Source organism: Crinia signifera, chromosome 19, assembly GCF_055691185.1.
Source record: "Crinia signifera chromosome 19, ASM5569118v1, whole genome shotgun sequence".
Lineage (NCBI taxonomy): Eukaryota > Metazoa > Chordata > Amphibia > Anura > Myobatrachidae > Crinia > Crinia signifera.
In genome coordinates this window covers 18,571,619-18,592,031 of record NC_139226.1, presented here as the reverse complement: position 1 = coordinate 18,592,031, position 20,413 = coordinate 18,571,619, and the positions used below count along the sequence as shown (strand labels likewise).

At 42.9% G+C, this 20,413-nt stretch overlaps 1 protein-coding gene across 1 annotated transcript in view; it reads left to right on the top strand.

Moving 5' to 3' along the window:
• Positions 1 to 253: 253 nt before the first annotated feature.
• LOC146041720 (sialoadhesin-like) overlaps positions 254 to 20,413 on the top strand; it is a 74,569-nt gene continuing 54,409 nt past the window's right edge. Inside the window, exons 1-2 of the mRNA XM_083161634.1 lie at positions 254 to 304; positions 15,326 to 15,381. The gene's annotated coding sequence lies outside the window, so the exon portion shown is untranslated. The remainder of the gene's footprint in view (positions 305 to 15,325; positions 15,382 to 20,413) is intronic.

Below are 20,413 nucleotides of genomic sequence, written 5' to 3'. Positions count from 1 at the left end.
CTTATTTGAACGCGAGGAGGAAAAAAAAAGAAAAGTTAACAAAAAAGGCCCCGTCGGGAAGGGGTTAAATTTATACATATATTCAGCAGCGCAATACACACCATCCCCTTTTCCTATCTCTCCCAATATCATTTTATTTCTGTCTCTAATTTAACTATTGGCATTATGCAAAAGAGGATGTTGCTCATTGAAGGAAGTGTCGAGGGCGAATGACTTCCCCAAAATGTACTGGACAGATTTTGTGTAAGCTTCCCTGGGACCTTGTTTCTGACATCTAATATCCCTGAGAGCAGACCGAAGACAGGTAAGTAACTCTTCCAGGCATAGTTATATTTGAAAGTTGATTTGTAACCTTCTCAGTAACTTTACTGAAGACAGATGTCATCACATTGGAATATCTTAAGGGGTTTTCATCAGATGATAATAGTTTTCCAAGAGATGTAACTTGGAAAGTTTCCTCTACTTGGTTTGGACAGAATCATTTTCTAGTTTCTATGTTTTTTAATCAAAGCTTGGAGAGATACATTTCTGAGTAATACAGTACCAACCACTCAGCTCCACACTGTCATTTTTCAAACAGAGCCTGTAACATGTAAGACAAAAGCTGATTTGTCTGTACTTTATTTGCACAAATCTATCTTTATCCAAACTTTGATAAATGTTTCCGATTACCTAAAATTGAGTAACATTCTCCACAGTGCCTTTTACACCCTATACACATTGGGTGATCCAACCAAAGCCGATATTGGCAGCGTCAGTACTAGGGTGGCCAATCCCGGGATCGGGATCGGCGTGATCCCGGGATTTGGCCTCAAAAAGTGCGGGATTTCAATCCCGGGATTGGAATATCCAATCCCGGGATTTCGGGATTAGACTGCGCATGCGCAGTCTAATGCCGGGCAGCGTCTGAGCACTCGCTCAGACGCTGCCCGGCTCCCGAATCCTGACCTCTGCGTGCGGCCAGCGTAGCGTGACAGTAGAGGTCACGCTGCACAGCCTTCTCCTGTGCCCGCCCCCTCTCGTCTCCTCCGCACGCGCGCCCACCCGCCTCCTTTCCTGTCATGCCCTGCCTCTTCGACCGGCCTGCCCTGCCTGCTAAGAAGGAGGTGCACAAGCCTGGAGGCACCGTGCACCTCCGAACCCACTCCCGGCCGGCCGCCCGCTAATGTAAGTAAATGTGCGGGTCGGCCGGTGTGGGGGTGGGTATCCACAAATATGCAGCACAGCACAGGTAGGGATGCCAATCCCGGGATCCCGGGAATCCCGGGATTGAGCATTTTTCAATCCCGGAGCCCGGGATTGAAAAAATGCCCCGGGATTGGCATCCCTAGTCAGTACCCAGCGTGGGGGGGGGGGGCACCAGATTCGGAAAGTGCATACACACTTGCCAATGCCGCACGCGATGGTGCCAATGACGGGGGGGCGCCGGTCATGCTGCAGCTGTCCTCCCCATCTGAACATGTTTGGAAGAGGGAGGTGGTCGTTAACGACATGTAGGAGCGCACATTGGTAACGATGCACAGCGTACACGCTGGATGATATGGTTCACAATATCATTTAAAACGCCTGAACAATATTTTGACCCAAATCGTCTAGTGTGTATGGGCCTTTAGTCTTTAGCCATCTCTCCTTGGGGGAACTGTTCTTGCTAAGGGGCCTATTTGTCAATAAATATTTGTGTGACAGTGCAGTATCTAGGTGTTGGTGAGTGGTGCGCTGCACCGAGTGCAGAAGCACTGTGTCCACACCAATGCCCATGCTTCTGGCTTGCAGGGTACATGGAACTGCACTTTGCAGCAAGTAGCGTGGCAGTAGGTGTTCGTACAGCGGCCCGGACCGCTGTAGTTTCCGGGTGCCCTGGCGTGAGGTCATATGCAAAGAAGGCTGAGGATTAAGGGGCCCTTAGCTGCTCCTGTCCACCCTCTTCATTTCACCCACTGTTTTTCCCTGTCACACACTGCCTCTCCCTGTCACCCCCTGTCATGTTGCTTATTGTGAACTTAGGTTTGGTTGGTGGTGGGGAGGCCCAAATTATATTTCTGCACCCTGACCCACAACCCACAAGTTCCGGCAATGGTTTCTGTAGTCAGTGGCGTAATTATTATATTTCCGCCCCCCAACACAAATTCACGCAGCGCCCCCATTTTGGGTTAACAAACCCCCCCTACAACCACTAGGGTTAACAACCCCCCTCCCCCGTGCCCTCCACGTGCACAGTACCTCCTGCCGTGGCTGGCGCTTATGTCAGGTCCGGCTTCTGCGGCATATAAAAAATGACTCTCAGAAAATGGCTGCCCCCATAATGCAGACTGTTTTTGAGAATGCTAGCGGCTGCCTTAAAAAATGGTCTGCTGTATGGGGGCAGACATTTTCTGAGAGTCAATTTTTATATGCTGCAGGAGCCGGGACCTGACAGAAGCGCAGACCGCGGCAGGAAGTTCTGTGCATGTGGAGGGCGCAGGGTACTGGCCGGCGGCAGGGGCAGATGGCAGCGGTTAACTTTAGCCCCGCAGACCCCCACACCTTCTCAGCGCCTCCCCGCCACCGCGGGGGCTGCAGGGTTATAATTAAGCCACTGTCTGTAGTGTTTACTAGTAACCACTACTAGTGCTTCCCCTGTAATTTTGTTAAAGTAATACAAAGAATATACCTATGACACATATTCTGTGTCATAACTATTTTCTTTATATTATTTCAGTAATTTGTGACAATTACAGATGGAGCCCCTCTCTTTCATTGCCGATGCACGTCAGAACATCCCCGTTGGCGAGCAGTGGCAGAGAGGGACTACATCAGACTGGGACACGCGTGCGTCTCAGTCACTAGGCAGCTGGGCGGCGAGACCGGCCGGTCTCCATTTCAGGTAGATGGGCAGGGTAAAGGGGGGTTCAGGGTGGTGGTGGGAACATTGATGGGGACCTGGGAGACGGTGGATGGCGGTGGGGATCCCCATCTGAACTTGGCGAGCAAGCGTCTCCTGCGCATGCCCCCCCTTGCGCCCCCCCCCCCTTCCGATGGCTGGCGGATAGAATCAACAGTCCCTGCAAACATGAGAGGGGCTCCATCTGTACATTAGTTTTGGAGGCACTGATAAGCGGTGCCCTCCACTAACAAGTGTAAGGGGATAAAGTGCCGGGGCTAAAAACGTCCATTAACCCCTTCCCGACAATTGACGTACATTTACGTCATGGTCGGGAAGTACTTCCCGACACATGGCGTAAATGTACGTCATGGCATTTAACTGTCACCGCGTCTATAGACGCGGTGACAGTTTCAACATGTCTGCTGTCCCTGACAGCAGACATGTCCGTGCATGCCCAGGGGGGGCTGCGATGCCGCCCCCCCGTCGGCGATCGCTGTGATTGGCTGTTCAGTGTGAACAGCCAATTACAGCGTTTTCTGTGTCACCGGCGAATAACGTTCGCCGGTGACACGCGATCGGAGGTGATTGGTGCTGTAAAGTACAGCACCAATCACCGCGGGGTGTAAGGGTGACACTGGTGTCACCCCACCTCACCCCGCCCGCCCCCAAAGGCCGTGATTGGTCCGTCGGACCGACGGACCAATCACAGCCATGGAGGGGGGTTTAAACTAACGGTGACTGCACTGCAGATGCCATTCCGGTCTGGAATTGCGTGCAGTGCGGTCACCGTGCCAATCTGCCGCGATATACTGACCAGAACCTGGCAAAATACTTACCTGATCCTTGCAAATATCTTGGCTGCTTCATCTGTGCTTGTAGTGTGCTGGATGCTTCCTGGATCCTGTTACTTGTGACTTCCTGTGAACTTGTGCTGCTGCAGTGTAATAGCGTTAGTTAGATAGAGAGAGATAGAGAGAGATAGTGTCAGAGAGTGCTGTATTTTGTGCTGCTGCAGTGTGATATAGTTATAGAGAGAGAGATAGAGAGAGATAGAGAGAGATAGAGAGATATAGAGAGAGATAGAGAGAGAGAGATAGAGAGGCCTAGTGACAGAGAGTGCTATATTTTGTGCTGCTGCAGTGTTATAGTTATAGATAGAGAGAGAGAGATAGAGAGAGATAGAGAGAGAGAGATAGAGATAGTGACAGATTGTGCTATATATTTTTTATATAACTGACTGCTGCCCCCCCTTTTGTGCTGATCAGTATAAATTAACTGATCAGCAACTTTTTGGGGGCGCAGGGTATTTATATATATATATATACCTGTCACTGCTGCTGCTGCAGTGTCATAGAGTGTTAGATAGTGAGAGATAGAGAGATAGAGAGAGATAGTGACAGAGAGTGATAGAGAGTGCTAAATTTTGTGTCTGCTGCCCCCGCCTTTTGTGCTGATCACTATATCTGAGGTGATCAGCAACTTTTTAGGGGTGCAGAGGTTTTTTTTTTTTTTTTTATATATACCTGCCAGTTGCACTGTCAGTTGCACCTGCTACCCCTCACTGGTAATCAGTGTCGCATCACTGATCACCTTTTTTTTTTTTTGTGTGTGCTGTGGGGTCTTTTTTTAATTTTTTTTTTTACACACACTGTGATTTTGTGGGTGTCCTGTGGCCGCTGTGCGCGGATCAGTGACGTACATCACTGATCATCTTTTTCGGCACAGGGTTGATCTATTTTTTTTTTTTTTGATCAAATTCCTGTTGCCTTTCAGCGCTGTTCAGTGACGGACGTTACTGACCAACATATGTGCTCAATTTTTGGCGCAGGACCTTTTTTTTTTTAACCCCTTCAATTTTTTTTTTTAACCCCTTCAATTTTTTTTTTTTTAACCCCTCCATTTTTTTTTTTTTGTATAAAGTATTTTTTTTTTCTGCACACTACATACACACTACACACTACATACCCCCCGGGTTGAAATAAAGTTTGTACCCCCCCCTACACTATACACGTGTTGAAACATTTCACTACCAGTAACACAAAAATAAAAATGGCATCCCAAATGTCATCCCAAATGTCATCCCAGTCATCCAGAAGAATGTATTCAGCGGAGGAGGCATATGCCCTGCTTGCTTCTGACTCTGACACAGCCAGTGATGCAAGCGGGGAATTTGAAGGATTCGCCTTAAGCTCCTCTTCCTCCTCTGGTGATGAGGGACCCCCTCAAAGACGCCCCCGTAGAGCAGCTGAGACCCCCCCCCCCAATAATTGATCTCGTATGGACCCCACCACCAGACAATTTTGAGCCCCAGGTTCCTGAGTTTTTGGCCATGCCAGGAATCCAATTTGATTCCACAGGTCTCAGAGAAATTGACTTTTTCAAATTATTTTTCTCTGATGATTTTATAAATTTAATGGTGGACCAAACTAATTTATATGCCCAGCAGTTTATTGCTCAAAACCCCACGTCATCATTTGCTAGGTGGACCCCTGTAGATGCAGTAGAGATGATGACGTTTTGGGGTCTGGTGTTTCATATGGGCATAGTAAAAAAGCCAGAAATTAGGCAATATTGGAGTACAGATGTTCTGTACAGCACCCCATTTTACCGTATGGCCATGCCCCGGGCTCGATTTGAGACGATCCTTAAATTTTTGCATTACAACGATAATGCACAGTGCCCACCCAGAGATGATCCCACCTTTGACCGGCTATTCAAAGTCAGGCCGGTCATTGATCATTTCAGTGCCAAATTTGAAGACATGTACATCCCAGATAAATTCATTTGCATAGACGAGTCCCTTATACATTTTAAAGGAAGGGTTAAATTCCGCCAGTACCTTCCCAGTAAGAGGGCAAGGTATGGCATAAAAATGTATAAGTTGTGTGAAAGCACCTCAGGGTACACCCACAGGTTTAGGGTATATGAAGGGAAGGATTCAAGAATTGAACCGCCAGAATGCCCCCCCTCCCTCGTAGGTGTTAGTGGAAAAATTGTCTGGGATTTAGTGCACCCCTTCCTGGATAAAGGTTATCACCTCTATGTGGATAACTTTTACACCAGCATCCCCCTGTTTAAGGCCCTTGGTTCAAGAGGTACAGCAGCTTGCGGTACTGTGCGCAAGAACCAAAGAGGCCTCCCAAAAACGCACATTGCCCAAGTAATGAGAAGGGGTGAAAGCAGGGGAATATGCACCGAAAATATGTTGTTGGTCAAATATAAGGACAAGAGGGATGTCCTTATACTGACAACAATTCACGGAGACAGTACCACCTCCGTCCCTGTACGAGGTACCAGTACCCACACCTCCAAACCTAATTGTATCCTGGATTACAATAGGTACATGGGCGGAGTGGATCTTTCAGATCAGGTACTGAAGCCGTACAGTGCCCTGCGGAAAACAAAAATCTGGTACAAGAAGCTGGCCGTGTATATCATCCAGATGGCACTGTATAACGCTTACGTGCTATTCCGTTCTACCGGCCAGAGGGGGACATTTATGCACTTTCAAGAGGAAGTCATAAAGGGCCTAATATTTGGGAACCAGCAGGCTGAGGGCCCCAGTACTTCTAGTACTGGCCCCCGTATTGTACCAGGGCAGCATTTTCCTGATGAAATCCCCTCCACTGGAAAAAAGGGCAGGACACAAAAAAGGTGCAAAGTTTGCTATAAAAAGGGAATAAGAAAGCAAACTATTTTCCAGTGTGACACTTGCCCCGACAAACCCGGCCTATGTATAAAGGAGTGTTTTAAAATATACCACACATCTATGGATTATTAGGTTCATAATTTCACCGTGCTTCGGGGGTCTTGCTAATGCCACATACCACCCACCATTCATTCCACCATAATCTGAGCCGCAAAATCCAAAAATCACTCCTTCCCTTCTGAGTCCTGCCATGCACCCAACTGGTATTTTTTGGTCACATGTGAGGCATTGCCGTACTCGGGAGAAATTGGGGCACAGATTTTGGGGTGCTTTTTCTCCTTCATACCTTCTGAAAATGAAAAATTTTGAGCCAGAACTGCATTTTTGTGTAAAAAAATGTAATTTTTCATTTTCACTGCCCACTTGTATCAAAATTGGTGAAACCCCTGGGGGTTTGAAATGTACACTATACCCCTAGATGAATTCCCTGAGGGGTGTAGTTTGCAAAATGGGGTCACTTGTGGGGGGGTTCCACTGTATTGGTGCTTTGGGGGTCTTGCTAATGCGACATAGCACCCACCATCATTCCACCAGAATTTGTGCTGCAAAATCCAAATATCACTCCTTCCCTTCTGAGTCCTGCAACTTTTTGGTCACACATGAGGCATTGCCGTACTCGGGAGAAATTGGGGCACAGATTTTGGGGTGCTTTGTCTCCTTCATTCCTTCTGAAATTGAAAAATTTTGAGCCAGAACTGCATTTTTGTGTAAAAAAATGTAATTTTTCATTTTCACTGCCCACTTGTATCAAAATTGGTGAAACCCCTGGGGGTTTGAAATGTACACTATACCCCTAGATGAATTCCCTTAGGGGTGTACTTGCAAAATGGGGTGACTTGTGGGGGGGTTCCACTGTATTGGTGCAACATAGCACCCACCATTCATTCCACCAGAATCTGTGCTGCAAAATCCAAAAATCACTCCTTCCCTTCTGAGTCCTGCCATGCACCCAACTGGTATTTTTTGGTCACATGTGAGGCATTGCCGTACTCGGGAGAAATTGGGGCACATATTTTGGGGTGCTTTTTCTCCTTCATACCTTCTGAAAATGAAAAATTTTGAGCCAGAACTGCATTTTTGTGTAAAAAAATGTAATTTTTCATTTTCACTGCCCACTTGTATCAAAATTGGTGAAACCCCTGGGGGTTTGAAATGTACACTATACCCCTAGATGAATTCCCTGAGGGGTGTAGTTTGCAAAATGGGGTCACTTGTGGGGGGGTTCCACTGTATTGGTGCTTTGGGGGTCTTGCTAATGCGACATAGCACCCACCAAAATTCCACCAGAATCTGAGCTGCAAAATCCAAAAATCACTCCTTCCCTTCTGAGTCCTGCCATGCACCCAACTGGTATTTTTTGGTCACATGTGAGGCATTGCCGTACTCGGGAGAAATTGGGGCACATATTTTGGGGTGCTTTTTCTCCTTCATACCTTCTGAAAATGAAAAATTTTGAGCCAGAACTGCATTTTTGTGTAAAAAAATGTAATTTTTCATTTTCACTGCCCACTTGTATCAAAATTGGTGAAACCCCTGGGGGTTTGAAATGTACACTATACCCCTAGATGAATTCCCTGAGGGGTGTAGTTTGCAAAATGGGGTCACTTGTGGGGGGGTTCCACTGTATTGGTGCTTTGGGGGTCTTGCTAATGCGACATAGCACCCACCAAAATTCCACCAGAATCTGAGCTGCAAAATCCAAAAATCACTCCTTCCCTTCTGAGTCCTGCCATGCACCCAACTGGTATTTTTTGGTCACATGTGAGGCATTGCCGTACTCGGGAGAAATTGGGGCACATATTTTGGGGTGCTTTTTCTCCTTCATACCTTCTGAAAATGAAAAATTTTGAGCCAGAACTGCATTTTTGTGTAAAAAAATGTAATTTTTCATTTTCACTGCCCACTTGTATCAAAATTGGTGAAACCCCTGGGGGTTTGAAATGTACACTATACCCCTAGATGAATTCCCTGAGGGGTGTAGTTTGCAAAATGGGGTCACTTGTGGGGGGGTTCCACTGTATTGGTGCTTGGGGGGTCTTGCTAATGCGACATAGCACCCACCAAAATTCCACCAGAATCTGAGCTGCAAAATCCAAAAATCACTCCTTCCCTTCTGAGTCCTGCCATGCACCCAACTGGTATTTTTTGGTCACATGTGAGGCATTGCCGTACTCGGGAGAAATTGGGGCACAGATTTTGGGGTGCTTTGTCTCCTTCATACCTTCTGAAAATGACAAATTTGGAGCCAGAACTGCATTTTTGTGTAAAAAAAATAATTTTTCATTTTCACTGCCCAGTTGTACCACAATTGGTGAAACCCCTGGGGGTTTGAAATGTACACTATACCCCTAGATGAATTCCCTGAGGGGTGTAGTTTGCAAAATGGGGTCACTTGTGGGGGGGTTCCTAACTTTTAGCATCTTATGGTGCCTAGAAACCTACATGGTGCCTAAAAAATAATCTCATAAAAAGGAGGCTCCAAAATCAAGTAGGTGCTCCTTCTATTATGAAGCCTGTGGTTTGGTCACCGTGCACACTAGGGCCACATATAGGATATTTATGAAAACAAAAGAATTGGGGGAATCAATTTTCATTCACATTTCTCTAGTAAAATGTACTGTGTTCCTTAGAAAAATGTATTAAAATTGCAAATCTGCAAAAAAAAAAGAAATTTTGAAATTTCACCTACACTTTGTTTTAATTCCTGTGAAACACCTAAAGGGTTAACAAACTTCCAAAATGCTGTTTTGAATACTGTGAGGGGTGCAGTTTTTGAAATGGCATCATTTATGGGGGTGTCTCACATACAAGTCCCTCAAAGTCACATCAGAACTGAACTGGTCCCTAAAAAAATCAGTGTTTGAAATTTTCTTGAAAATTTGAGAATTTGCTATTCATATTGTAAGCCTCCTAGTGTCCCAAAAAATTAAAAGGAAGTTGAAATAATGATGTCAACATAAAGTAGACATATGGTCTATGTTAGTTATTAACTATTTTGAGTGGTATGATTATTTGTCTCACAAGCAGAAAATTTAACATTTTGCAAATTGCTAAATTTTCCATTTTTTTACGACATTTTGGTATTTTTCACAAAAAAACACAGACTGCATCGACGAAAATTTACCACTAACTTGAAGTACAATGTGTCACGAAAAAACAATCTCAAAATCACTGGGATAAGTAAAAGCAAAAAAAAGTTATCCCCACTTAAGTGAGACATGTCAGATTTGAAAAAAAGGGCTCTGTCAGGAACGCAAAAACTGGCTCTGTCAGGAAGGGGTTAAAAAAACCCTGTAAAAGCGGCACTTTTAGAAGTGCTTCATTGAGAGGGCTGCTGTGACTGGAGAGCAGATCCAGCTGCTGTCCAATCACAGCAGCCCCTCTCAGTTAAGCTTCTAGAAGACAGTGCTGCTTTTATCTGGCTCTCCTCTGGTGAGTATTTATTTCTTTACTAAGGGGAGTTTAGTGTCGCAGCACAGCAGTGTAATGCTCTCCCTTCTCCCCAGCAGCTAGAACTCCTCCAATCCCCCTCTCTTTACTTTCTAGCAGTGCTCCGCAGGAAACTGTGGTAGCACAAGAAGTTGTGCCAAAAAGAGGTTACGCTGTTTGAGTGCACACAATATTTGTTGTATTTTTTACTGTATTGTAATCGTGAATATAGGATAAAATTTAACTTTTAATAAACTTGCTTTTAAAAAGATTTCCCCTTTGTTTTTTATTCCTTTATGTTCTTAGGAACAGAAGAGGATTAGTTTATCTAGGTGAAATATAGAATTAAAATCATATACATTTAGACATGGTGCTCATACAAAGAAATGAAATGAGAAAGTGTGAAAAAATAGAGTATTTAAAACAAAAGAAGGTTAGAGCCCGTGGTCTGCTGCACTGGATTAGATTTTTTGAGTTTTATAGTTTTATTAGAGGTCTTTTCCTGGGTCTATTGTGTCTATGCACTATTGCCTGAAATTGGCTTTAGCCCGGTTACCTGTTTTACTATACTCAGTATCGGGATATATGCTGATTATTACTGTTGCCAGTATTATTGGTATCTAGTTCAGCATATTCCTCTTTTAGAAAAAGGTGTGTGTTGGGTTTATCTATTTCCTCAGAACTTGGGGTTATGCCGCTCCCTCCAAATCTAGAGGATATGTTTACCCCAGCTCGTGGTTGTTATGTCAGGGTTTCGGTGTAAGGGTTTGGACGTTTTTTGGATTTCTGTGTATAGTTTTTACTTGCATATGTCGCCTTTAAACTTTGGTTTAAATGCTTATAGAGTTGCACGGTTATTTAGTGGGTCTATCACTTTTCACCCCGATGTATATTTCTATGCTACAGCAAGAGTCCCTGCCTGGACCGACAGTTGGAGCCCTGCTGTAATTTTCAATTCAAGATTTCTCGAGGTTTCCTTTGAGTGATTCTCTCACTAAAGTTACACATGCATTTATTCTCTCTTCATTTGCACATATTATTTTGGTGTTTCTTTAGCGTTTAATAATAGGTTTTGCTGGTATCTTCTGTGTTAATCTTGTGGGTTTTATTGTTTGTTAACACATTGTATCATTTGATTGCAGCCAGCATCTCTTATCTAACTCAATTGTTAGAGCTTTTGCTACAATCTCCTACTTTGGGGAGTGTTAGGTTCGATACTGTAGCTGTTAGTTTGTTCCTATACAGATGATGGTGTGTCCAGCAGTATTATATCCTATTATATGCGCCTTTATTTGTCCTTTATTTACCATGTGCAAGTTTAATTGCAGTCCCCTGGTTGGGTAGGGGTTAATACTGGTTCCCTGTGTGTCCACACAGGTTTATTGTATGTGCGTTCACTGGCTTATATGCAAGTTTATAAGACCGCTTTTCCCACTTTGGGTGAGCAGCAGATTTTACTGGACTAATCCATCTATTTCTTGTCATCTAACAGGTATGTAACATCCACATCCACTGCACTACAGATCCCAGCCTAGCCTCTGCATTGTCTTCTGGCATGTTTTAGCTATAAATGTATGTAACATCCACATCCACTGCACTACAGATCCCAGCCTAGCCTCTGCATTGTCTTCTGGCATGTTTTAGCTATAAATGTATGTAACATCCACATCCACTGCACTACAGATCCCAGCCTAGCCTCTGCATTGTCTTCTGGCATGTTTTAGCTATAAATGTATGTAACATCCACATCCACTGCACTACAGATCCCAGCCTAGCCTCTGCATTGTCTTCTGGCATGTTTTAGCTATAAATGTATGTAACATCCACATCCACTGCACTACAGATCCCAGCCTAGCCTCTGCATTGTCTTCTGGCATGTTTTAGCTATAAATGTATGTAATATCCACATCCACTGCACTACAGATCCCAGCCTAGCCTCTGCATTGTCTTCTGGCATGTTTTAGCTATAAATGTATGTAACATCAATAGATGATTGTATTTTGTTAGATGTATGTATAGATTGGAAGGTTCTAAGTAAGCCAATATTAGCATACCTCTTGGTTGGCTAATCAGGCTAGTTTATGATCTTTGTACAATTAGCATTTCAATCAGGTGGGCAAATGGTCTGGCCTGGCCTGGCTCTTAATTTGGGATAGTATTTCTGTAGGGTTAGAAGCAAGACAGCTTGCTGTTTTGCAGCTGGCTGTTTTAGCAAAGGGTGTTCTTAACTAAGGGTAGCATCTGAACAGTTAAAGAAACAGTTGAACAAACATTGAACAACTACATAAAGAAATACCGGAGGAACACAGAAGGACATAAAATTCAACATCATCCACTGAAAATCCAGCATTCTGCAGTGAGTTACCTGACCCAGCATCACCTACAGTCTGCACAGCCAGGACAATGAACTTCATACTGAACCATTCTATGTACCAGAGCCATGGTTCCTCAATCCTGTGCATTCCCTATTCACTCTACATGCTTTCTGCCCCTAGCAGGGTGTGCTGTGGCATGGCCCACGGTGCAAAGCTATTAGGGGTCAAGGGTGCAGGTGGAGGGGGAAGAGGAGGATAGGAGGAGAGAGAGGACTACTTTGTCCATTCTCTTTACCTGCTGCCTCGTGTCCTGCCATGCTCACTTCTTGCCTCAGGTTTCCTTACCTGCACCTCATGTCACCTGTCTGTCTCCCCCTCCCTCTAGATTGTAAGCTCCTTAGAGCAGGGCCCTCCTCCCTCCTGTTCTCACTGCACTCTTCTTGTATTTCAACTACAGCTCTCTTACTCATCTACAATCTATACCTGCATCTATTCTCATTCACTTCCTTATATCTCAGCTGTATTGTGTACTAAGAATTGTGCTTTAATTGTGTTATGACTAGTTCTGTGTACCCTGTACTGTTCTTTTGTGTTCTATATGTACAGTACTGGCTGGTGCAATCACCATGTGGCGCCGCTGATTGGCTGCCTGGGTGCTGCACAGCTCAGTAATGATATGTTCCCCATGTCTGTGACCCTCATTAGAGTACATCTAGTATATATATCAGTACTGTTACTGGCTACCTAGCTGGCTGTGCAATCACCATGTGGCGCCGCTGATTGGCTGACTGGGTGCTGCACAGCTCAGTAATTATATGGTCCCCATGTCTGTGCTCCTCATTAGAGTACATCTAGTTTATATATATCAGTACTGTTACTGGCTGTGCAATCACCATGTGGCGCCGCTGAATGGCTGCCTGGGTACTGCACAGCTCAGTAATTATATGGTCCCCATGTCTGTGCTCCTCATTAGAGTACATCTAGTTTATATATATCAGTACTGTTACTGGCTGTGCAATCACCATGTGGCGCCGCTGAATGGCTGCCTGGGTACTGCACAGCTCGGTAAATATGTTCCCCATGTCCGTGTCCCTTATTAGAATGCGTCTTGTGCATATCTGTATGTGTGATGTACATTTGTACTGCCATTGTTGCCTGTTCCTTGTACTGATAACCCTTTGTATTGCAGTATGTGCATTGTTATTTTTATTGTCTGTAAAGCGCCTTGAGTCCTGCTGGAGAAAGTGCGCTATATAAATAAAACTTACTTACTTACTTACTTACTTTTTATACACATTGGTTTATTTTTGTGTGCATACACAGTTTGCACTCCCACTGTAAGTGAGCGGTGCGTTCTTCTTTATATATACATGTTTGTTAATATAGGTACACTGATTGTTTTCCCCCACTTTGGGTGAGTATCACCGCTGGTTCCCCCCACACACACACCTTAATTTTTCTAAATTCAATTCATATACATTTCTCTATTTGTTTTCATATAGTGCAGCTAGAGGTCGGGCTCTAACAGCTCGATGCGCGTTTCACCTAATAAGGCTTTTTCAAGACCAACCGAGTGCCTCCTTAGGATTATATTTATTTATTTTCCTCCTCCAATCAAATCGCGTAGCCGCGATCACGTGTCCTATCGTACGCCAATCCTGTGGCTGTGGTTTCTGCTGCTGTCAGACGGCAGCTCCGTCTATTTTGCCCTATTTCCGGGTCATGTGACTCGCGTCATACATCATCTGTTTGTCACATGGTCCGGACCGACCAATCACTGTCCCGGATTCTCGATCTCAGCGTTAGTTTTGCCCTGGACTCTGTATGTTATAATCAGGATTTCAAAGTTTTATATTTATACCTGCTTATACATCTTTCTATAATTTAGTTCTGTATATATGTATTCTGGAGATCATACTTCAGTGTTGACAAGGTGTTAGGATCATGGTTACCTAGGCGTTCCTAGCCTCCTAATATTGTTTATTCTTTTACACTGTGTACTGAGAGGTCCGGAATCTGTATTAAGTCATACCATTTATGGTTTTAAGGTTATTTCTTATCCTTTTAAGCGTTTGTCATAGAGTTTAACCGTTCCTCATTCTTTTAGACTAATTTCAGTCCATTATCATGGTTTTCATCCGATTTTTCAATCTTTATTGTTTCATTGGGTGTCAGTACATTATGATGTATTCAGATTCCTTTATAATATATGTCTGTATAGGTGAGTGAATCAAGGTAAAAGAAAAAGAAAAAGGTGTAATAAAAACGTAAAAAGGTGATCAAACATGCCAAATAATCGTGAAAAACTCATAGTGATGGTGAAAAAATTATCATTATCTTAGGTTAAGGTGAAGATCGATCTTCATATTTGTGATCTATTTGTAATATGGTTTTTTGCCAGTAAGTGCCATATATTGGTTACTATGTGGGAAGGAGTGATGGTGGATTTCTGAAAGGGGAAAGAAAAAGAGGGGGGGGGGGGGATTTTTGTGATAGTGATCCTTTAAGATCTGGGTGAAGTGCCTAATATTTGGATTTGGTTTTTGTATGTGTAAATACATGTGTGTCTTATTGTATACATACCTCCCAACTGTCACGATTCCGTCGGGACAGTCCCGATTTTCGGGTCCTGTCCCGACGTCCCACCCGCGGCAGGCATTGTCCCGCTGCGGGGGGTGGCAGTTGGGAGACCCCCCAATCTAGTAGAATAGACGCTGTGCGCATGCGCACAGCGTCTATTCTCGTATGAAAATGAGGTCGCGGCTAATTATCATAAGCCGCGCCCTCATTTGCATACGCTCCGCCCCCTTTTCGGGCGCTGCGAGTGTCCCTATTTCCTCCGGACGGAAGTTGGGAGGTATGTTGTATATGTGTCTTATTATGTGATTTATGTGATGGGTGATTGTGTATTTCTTCTTGTGTCTTCTTGTTTTCAGTAGTGAATCTGTTTTTATATTATAATGGTTTGTTCACTGTGTTTCTGTTTTGTGTGCCATATGTTTCTTCTAGGTTTCTTCAGAGCTCTTCCTCCACCCATTCGGAAACATATCATCTGGTATCTTTAGGTAAGTTTTTCCTTCTCTTCTTTTTTTATTTGTTATTTTTGTATACTATTGTGTTCTTGTTATTGTTTTTATTTGTTTGTGTAGTTTTATGGTTATTTTATTTTTTATTTTTATTTTGGTATTGTTATTTTCTTCTTTTTCTTCTTTCTTTTTTCTCTCTTCTTTTTTCTTTATCCCGTATCATCTCTATGTCGTTCTTTTATTCTGGGTTTCTCTGTTTCATTCACCTTCCTGTTTTTTTATAATTTTTCTTGATGAGAGAAATCTTTATTTTTTCCAATATTTGATCTTCAGTTTGTTGTTCTTTTAACTTCTTGGTGGTTGTCTTTTGAATCTCACTGATTCTTCCTGACTTCATTTTGTTCTTATTTCTAGAGATATGATGTATAGCTATTGTTCTCATTTAGGCCGGTTGGATGTAAACTGTCCATTATGAAGATCATTCTTGTTTTCTGTTTTAACAATTCTTTGTCAAGATCTCCTCCTCTTATTCCCAGGCGTATCTGTTTCATTCCAAATGCTTTCAGGGCTTCTGGTTTGCAATTATGGAATCTTAGAAAATGTTTGGCCACAGGAGTCAGTGTCTTGAAATTGTCCTTATCTTTCTGTGCATTGCGTATTGTTCCTGCATGTTCGAGTATTCGTACCTTGAGGGGTCTGATGGTCTTGCCAATATATGTTTTATTGCAGGGGCATTGTAGGCGGTATATGACTCCCATAGTGGTACACGTGATGTTCTCTTGTATTTTCCACTCTTTCCCCCATTTATCTGTGTATGATGTTTTTGGGGTCATATATTGGCAGGCTTTGCACTTTCCACATTTCATGGAGCCAGGTCTTTTATCAGGAATTGATGGTTTCGTGAGATGACTTTATACGAGACGGTCCTTAATGTTTCTAGCTCTTCTCCAACTTGTCTGCACTTGTGCTGGCAGTACCTTTTTCAGGTCTTCATCGGTTTTCAGAATTTGCCAGTGGTCTTGTAGGATAGCTGTTATCTCCTTCCAGTTTTTATTGAAGCTACCTATGAACCTGACCGGTTCTTCCTTTTAATTGTGTATTTTAGGTTGGAGTAGAGATTCTCTTGATGTTGCATCAACTTCCTTTTTTGCTCTTTTAATCAGTCTCTGGCTATATCCCCTATCTTGGAGTCTTTTGCTCAGTTCTAGTTCTCTTTTTTCATATGTTTCAGGATCTGAGCAATTACGTTTAGTACGTATCAGTTCTCCTTTCGGAATAGCTCTGATTGTTGCAGGTAGGTGGGCACTTGTAGAATGTAGGATACTATTTGTTGCTGTGCTCTTTCTATGGATATCTGTTGTTATTATCCCTTCCTCTTGAATGTTGATGGTAAGGTCCAGGAAATTGATAGAGATCTTGCTCACTTCGTGGGTCAATCTCAGATTCAGGTTATTAGTGTTTAATATTGAGATGAAGTTTTCCAGATCGTTTTTACTTCCTTCCCACAGTATGAATATATCGTCTATATATCTCTGATACATCAAGATGTTATCTGTGTATTCCTCATTTTTTTCCTGAAATAAAATTTCCCTCTCCCACCACCCCCACCATGTTGAAAGTGTTCCCGTTTGCTGTGGCAATGATCACACTTTCAACATCGATGAATTCATAACATGCAACACAAAGAACTGCATTTATGTAATTGAATGCAAATGCGGATTACAGTATGTGGGAAAAACCTCACGGACCTTAAGGGAAAGATGGGCGGAGCATGCAAGAAATATCAAAAAGGGCCTAGAGAACCATCTACTTTCTGAACATTTTAAGAATGTACACAACTGCTCATGCTCAGAAATCAAACAGGTAGTGGGGATCAAAAAAGTCGTGGGGAACTGGCGCCAGAAAGGATGTGAAATCTCCCTGGCACAAACGGAGATGAAGTACATCTATAATATGAGTACCCTTACCCCGAAAGGACTTAACGGGGATTTAGAAATTAAATGGTTCTTATAATTCCGCTTAGACCATTCCCCCTTCATAAAATAGTTGATTATGTGTATCGATTCATTTGGGTTTAGAATAAACAAAGGTGTGTAACCTAGGTGACGTGAAATACCAGCACCTGCCATCTGGAACAACAAATATGGCCGTGCATTTCATGCCAATTACCATTAGCCCCAACTATGCAGTATTAAATTGTATATTTCACTTTATCAATATGTCTGTGCGTTCCACGTTAAACACGCCCCCTTACTCGATTTCCCATTCATGTTAAACATCAGATTTTAACATCAGGCTTAATATGGCCGGGTATTTCACGTCACCTAGGTTACACACCTTTGTTTAAAGCAATGTCCGTGCCTTACTGAAACATACATTCCACCCTACCAATATGTCCGTGCGTTCCACGGCGTTTCCGCCCCTCCCTCTCCAGCAGGTCTCTCATCATGCGTTCCACCATTCAATATGGCCGTGCGTTTCATGCCCCGCACGTCATCTAATACCGTCTATCACTATGGCTGTGCGTTCCACCCGAACGGCTATGCGGATCACAACCCAGACGGTAATGTTAACTGCACAGCCTGCACTTTATCACGGCACCAGAGAGCGGGTGGGGAACCCGCCCGTCAGTGCACGTTTCCTGATTCTTACAGGAAGTGCACCCGTAACTAAAGCCCGATATTACCTTATTAGGAGATCCGGGTTAACTGTTAAATGCTGGTACTTAATATATATCGTTGTATATGGACCATTTTTAAAAAGTATTTATATGTGCATATGTTCACTTTATGTATCATGTATTCTGTAACATCTGAAGTGTATTTTATGTGGGATACGAGTATATTCACATGTGACCAGGACCCACCCCCCAATTACACCACCCACCATGTTTGGGTATATATATCCATCAAGCAATGACTGTGGCACCACCTTGAAAAAGACTTCCTACAAGTCGAAACGCGTTGGTGGGGTGCCACTACCACTGAAGTTCCTGTTTGTGTGTATGACCGAGCTGCCCCCCCATACCAGTATAACCGTGAGTGTGCTTCCCGGGCTTCCATCTGGCTACTGTTGTGTTTTCTGGTTTTTGGAGTCCATCTGGCACCGTTTTTTTTATAATTGTTTTACAATAAAAGGAGAAAAAGTTTTTTATTCAAAATGGATTTGGAGATGTCTTTTACATAAAGAAACCTTGATGAGAGTTCCATCATCTTGATACATGTAAGCGATAAGTAAGCATCACTCGTTGATTACATAAAGATAAAGAAACCGTTATATACGGGGTGTGAACCCTTTTTATGTAAGCAAAGTGTAAGCGATTCATAGATCCCGGCACGAGGTGACCCTATAAAAAGAAAAATCCCCCAGTCTACCACCACACAAGGGACACAGAGGAATCCATTGCATTCATCTAGCTCCAAGAGTCCCCTTTATATTTACTGGACTATACGTATTTGTGGACTACTACACATGTTGTATATTATTTTGTTTCTTTCATGTGAACCACACGAAGTAACAAAGGAACGGACATTATCTAGGATTCCAGTTTTATCTTATCCCCAGTAGAGCGCTGTACTTCCAAAAAATTGTTTTTTGTGATATATGATAGTTGCCAGTTTTTGATAACACTGGTTGAGGAGATCAGCTGCACTTTTATTTGCGCAACAGAATTTCGAATATTTTTGTTTTGTACACCAGCTACTCATGTACAGGTCTACCAAGGACCATGAGGAAGCACAGTGAGAGAGGACGTTATCTGTCATACTGTATATATATATATTTTTTGTATATTAATTTACAATCAAGGTGTGCCGGTAACTATGGCTCCCTGTGAGGCGTATACCTTTGTGGACCCACAGGTGGAGAGTTGAGGCCTCTTGATTAGGTGAATCTCATTGGTGGAGGTAGTACTAGTGATGTATTTAAACTGATCTCGGTCACTGTTGTTTTATCCCTGACGACGGGAGGACATTACTCCCGAAACATGTTGGAATAAACCAAGTTATTTTGCATATCAAGCCTGATGAGTGCCGCCTCGTTTGTTGAATTTATATCGGACACCCGTGGTTCAAGGAAGGCACCGGAGCATTTAACATCATTTCGTTTAAACCATTAGAGTGCTGGATTACTGGACTATATATATATATATATATATATATATATATATATATATATATATATATATATATATATATATATATATATATAATCCACAAAGGTGTCGCACTCCGGCCCGTTTTCAAAAGCTTTTTTTATTGCGAACAACGATGACACAGCAACGTTTCAATACACTTAAGTATTATCGTCAGGCTCATTGAACTTACAAACAGCCATTGTTTAAATAATGATCCAACATTCTGCCGACGTTGGGCCGCAATTATGAACAAATGTTCATTTGATCTAATGTTACTAATCATTGAACATTGTAGAAAAGAGATGGACATGACCACTGAAAAAATAGCCAGCTTTGAGTTTGTACATGAAGACAGACTAGTGGCTGATACTGATTCGAAGTGGTATGACAAGTTAAATGCCCAAATACAAACATATAAACGTGACCTGATTAGGTTTAAAAAAGAGAAAAGGGTGAAAGTGGATGCAGATTATGCTGCCAATGCGGTATATAAATGGACTGAAATGCGTAATAACTCTGGTCCAAGGAAACCGTACTTTAGGAGGCAAAGAGCCAGGGGCAATGCTGACCAACGATTATAACAATATTGATCAGGACAAAAACGTCCCATATTCAGCATAATAAATAGAGCGTAATAAATAGAGCGTGATGTGTAAATAGACATAGCAAAAATCACAAAGTAACTTTGTGATTTTTGCTATGTCAATTTATATATCACGCTCTATTTATTATGCTGAATATGGGACGTTTTTGTCCTGATCAATATTGTGATAATCGTTCATTCACGATGGATATATATGTTACATGGTGTTTGTTTTTACTTTATAGGTGGTTTTGGTTACTTTAGCATTTTTTGATATATTGTCTTAGATATTGCAACTTAGTAACGTTTGATGATGTCATCTAATAGCGCCGCCTGGCTGGGCGTGTACCCTG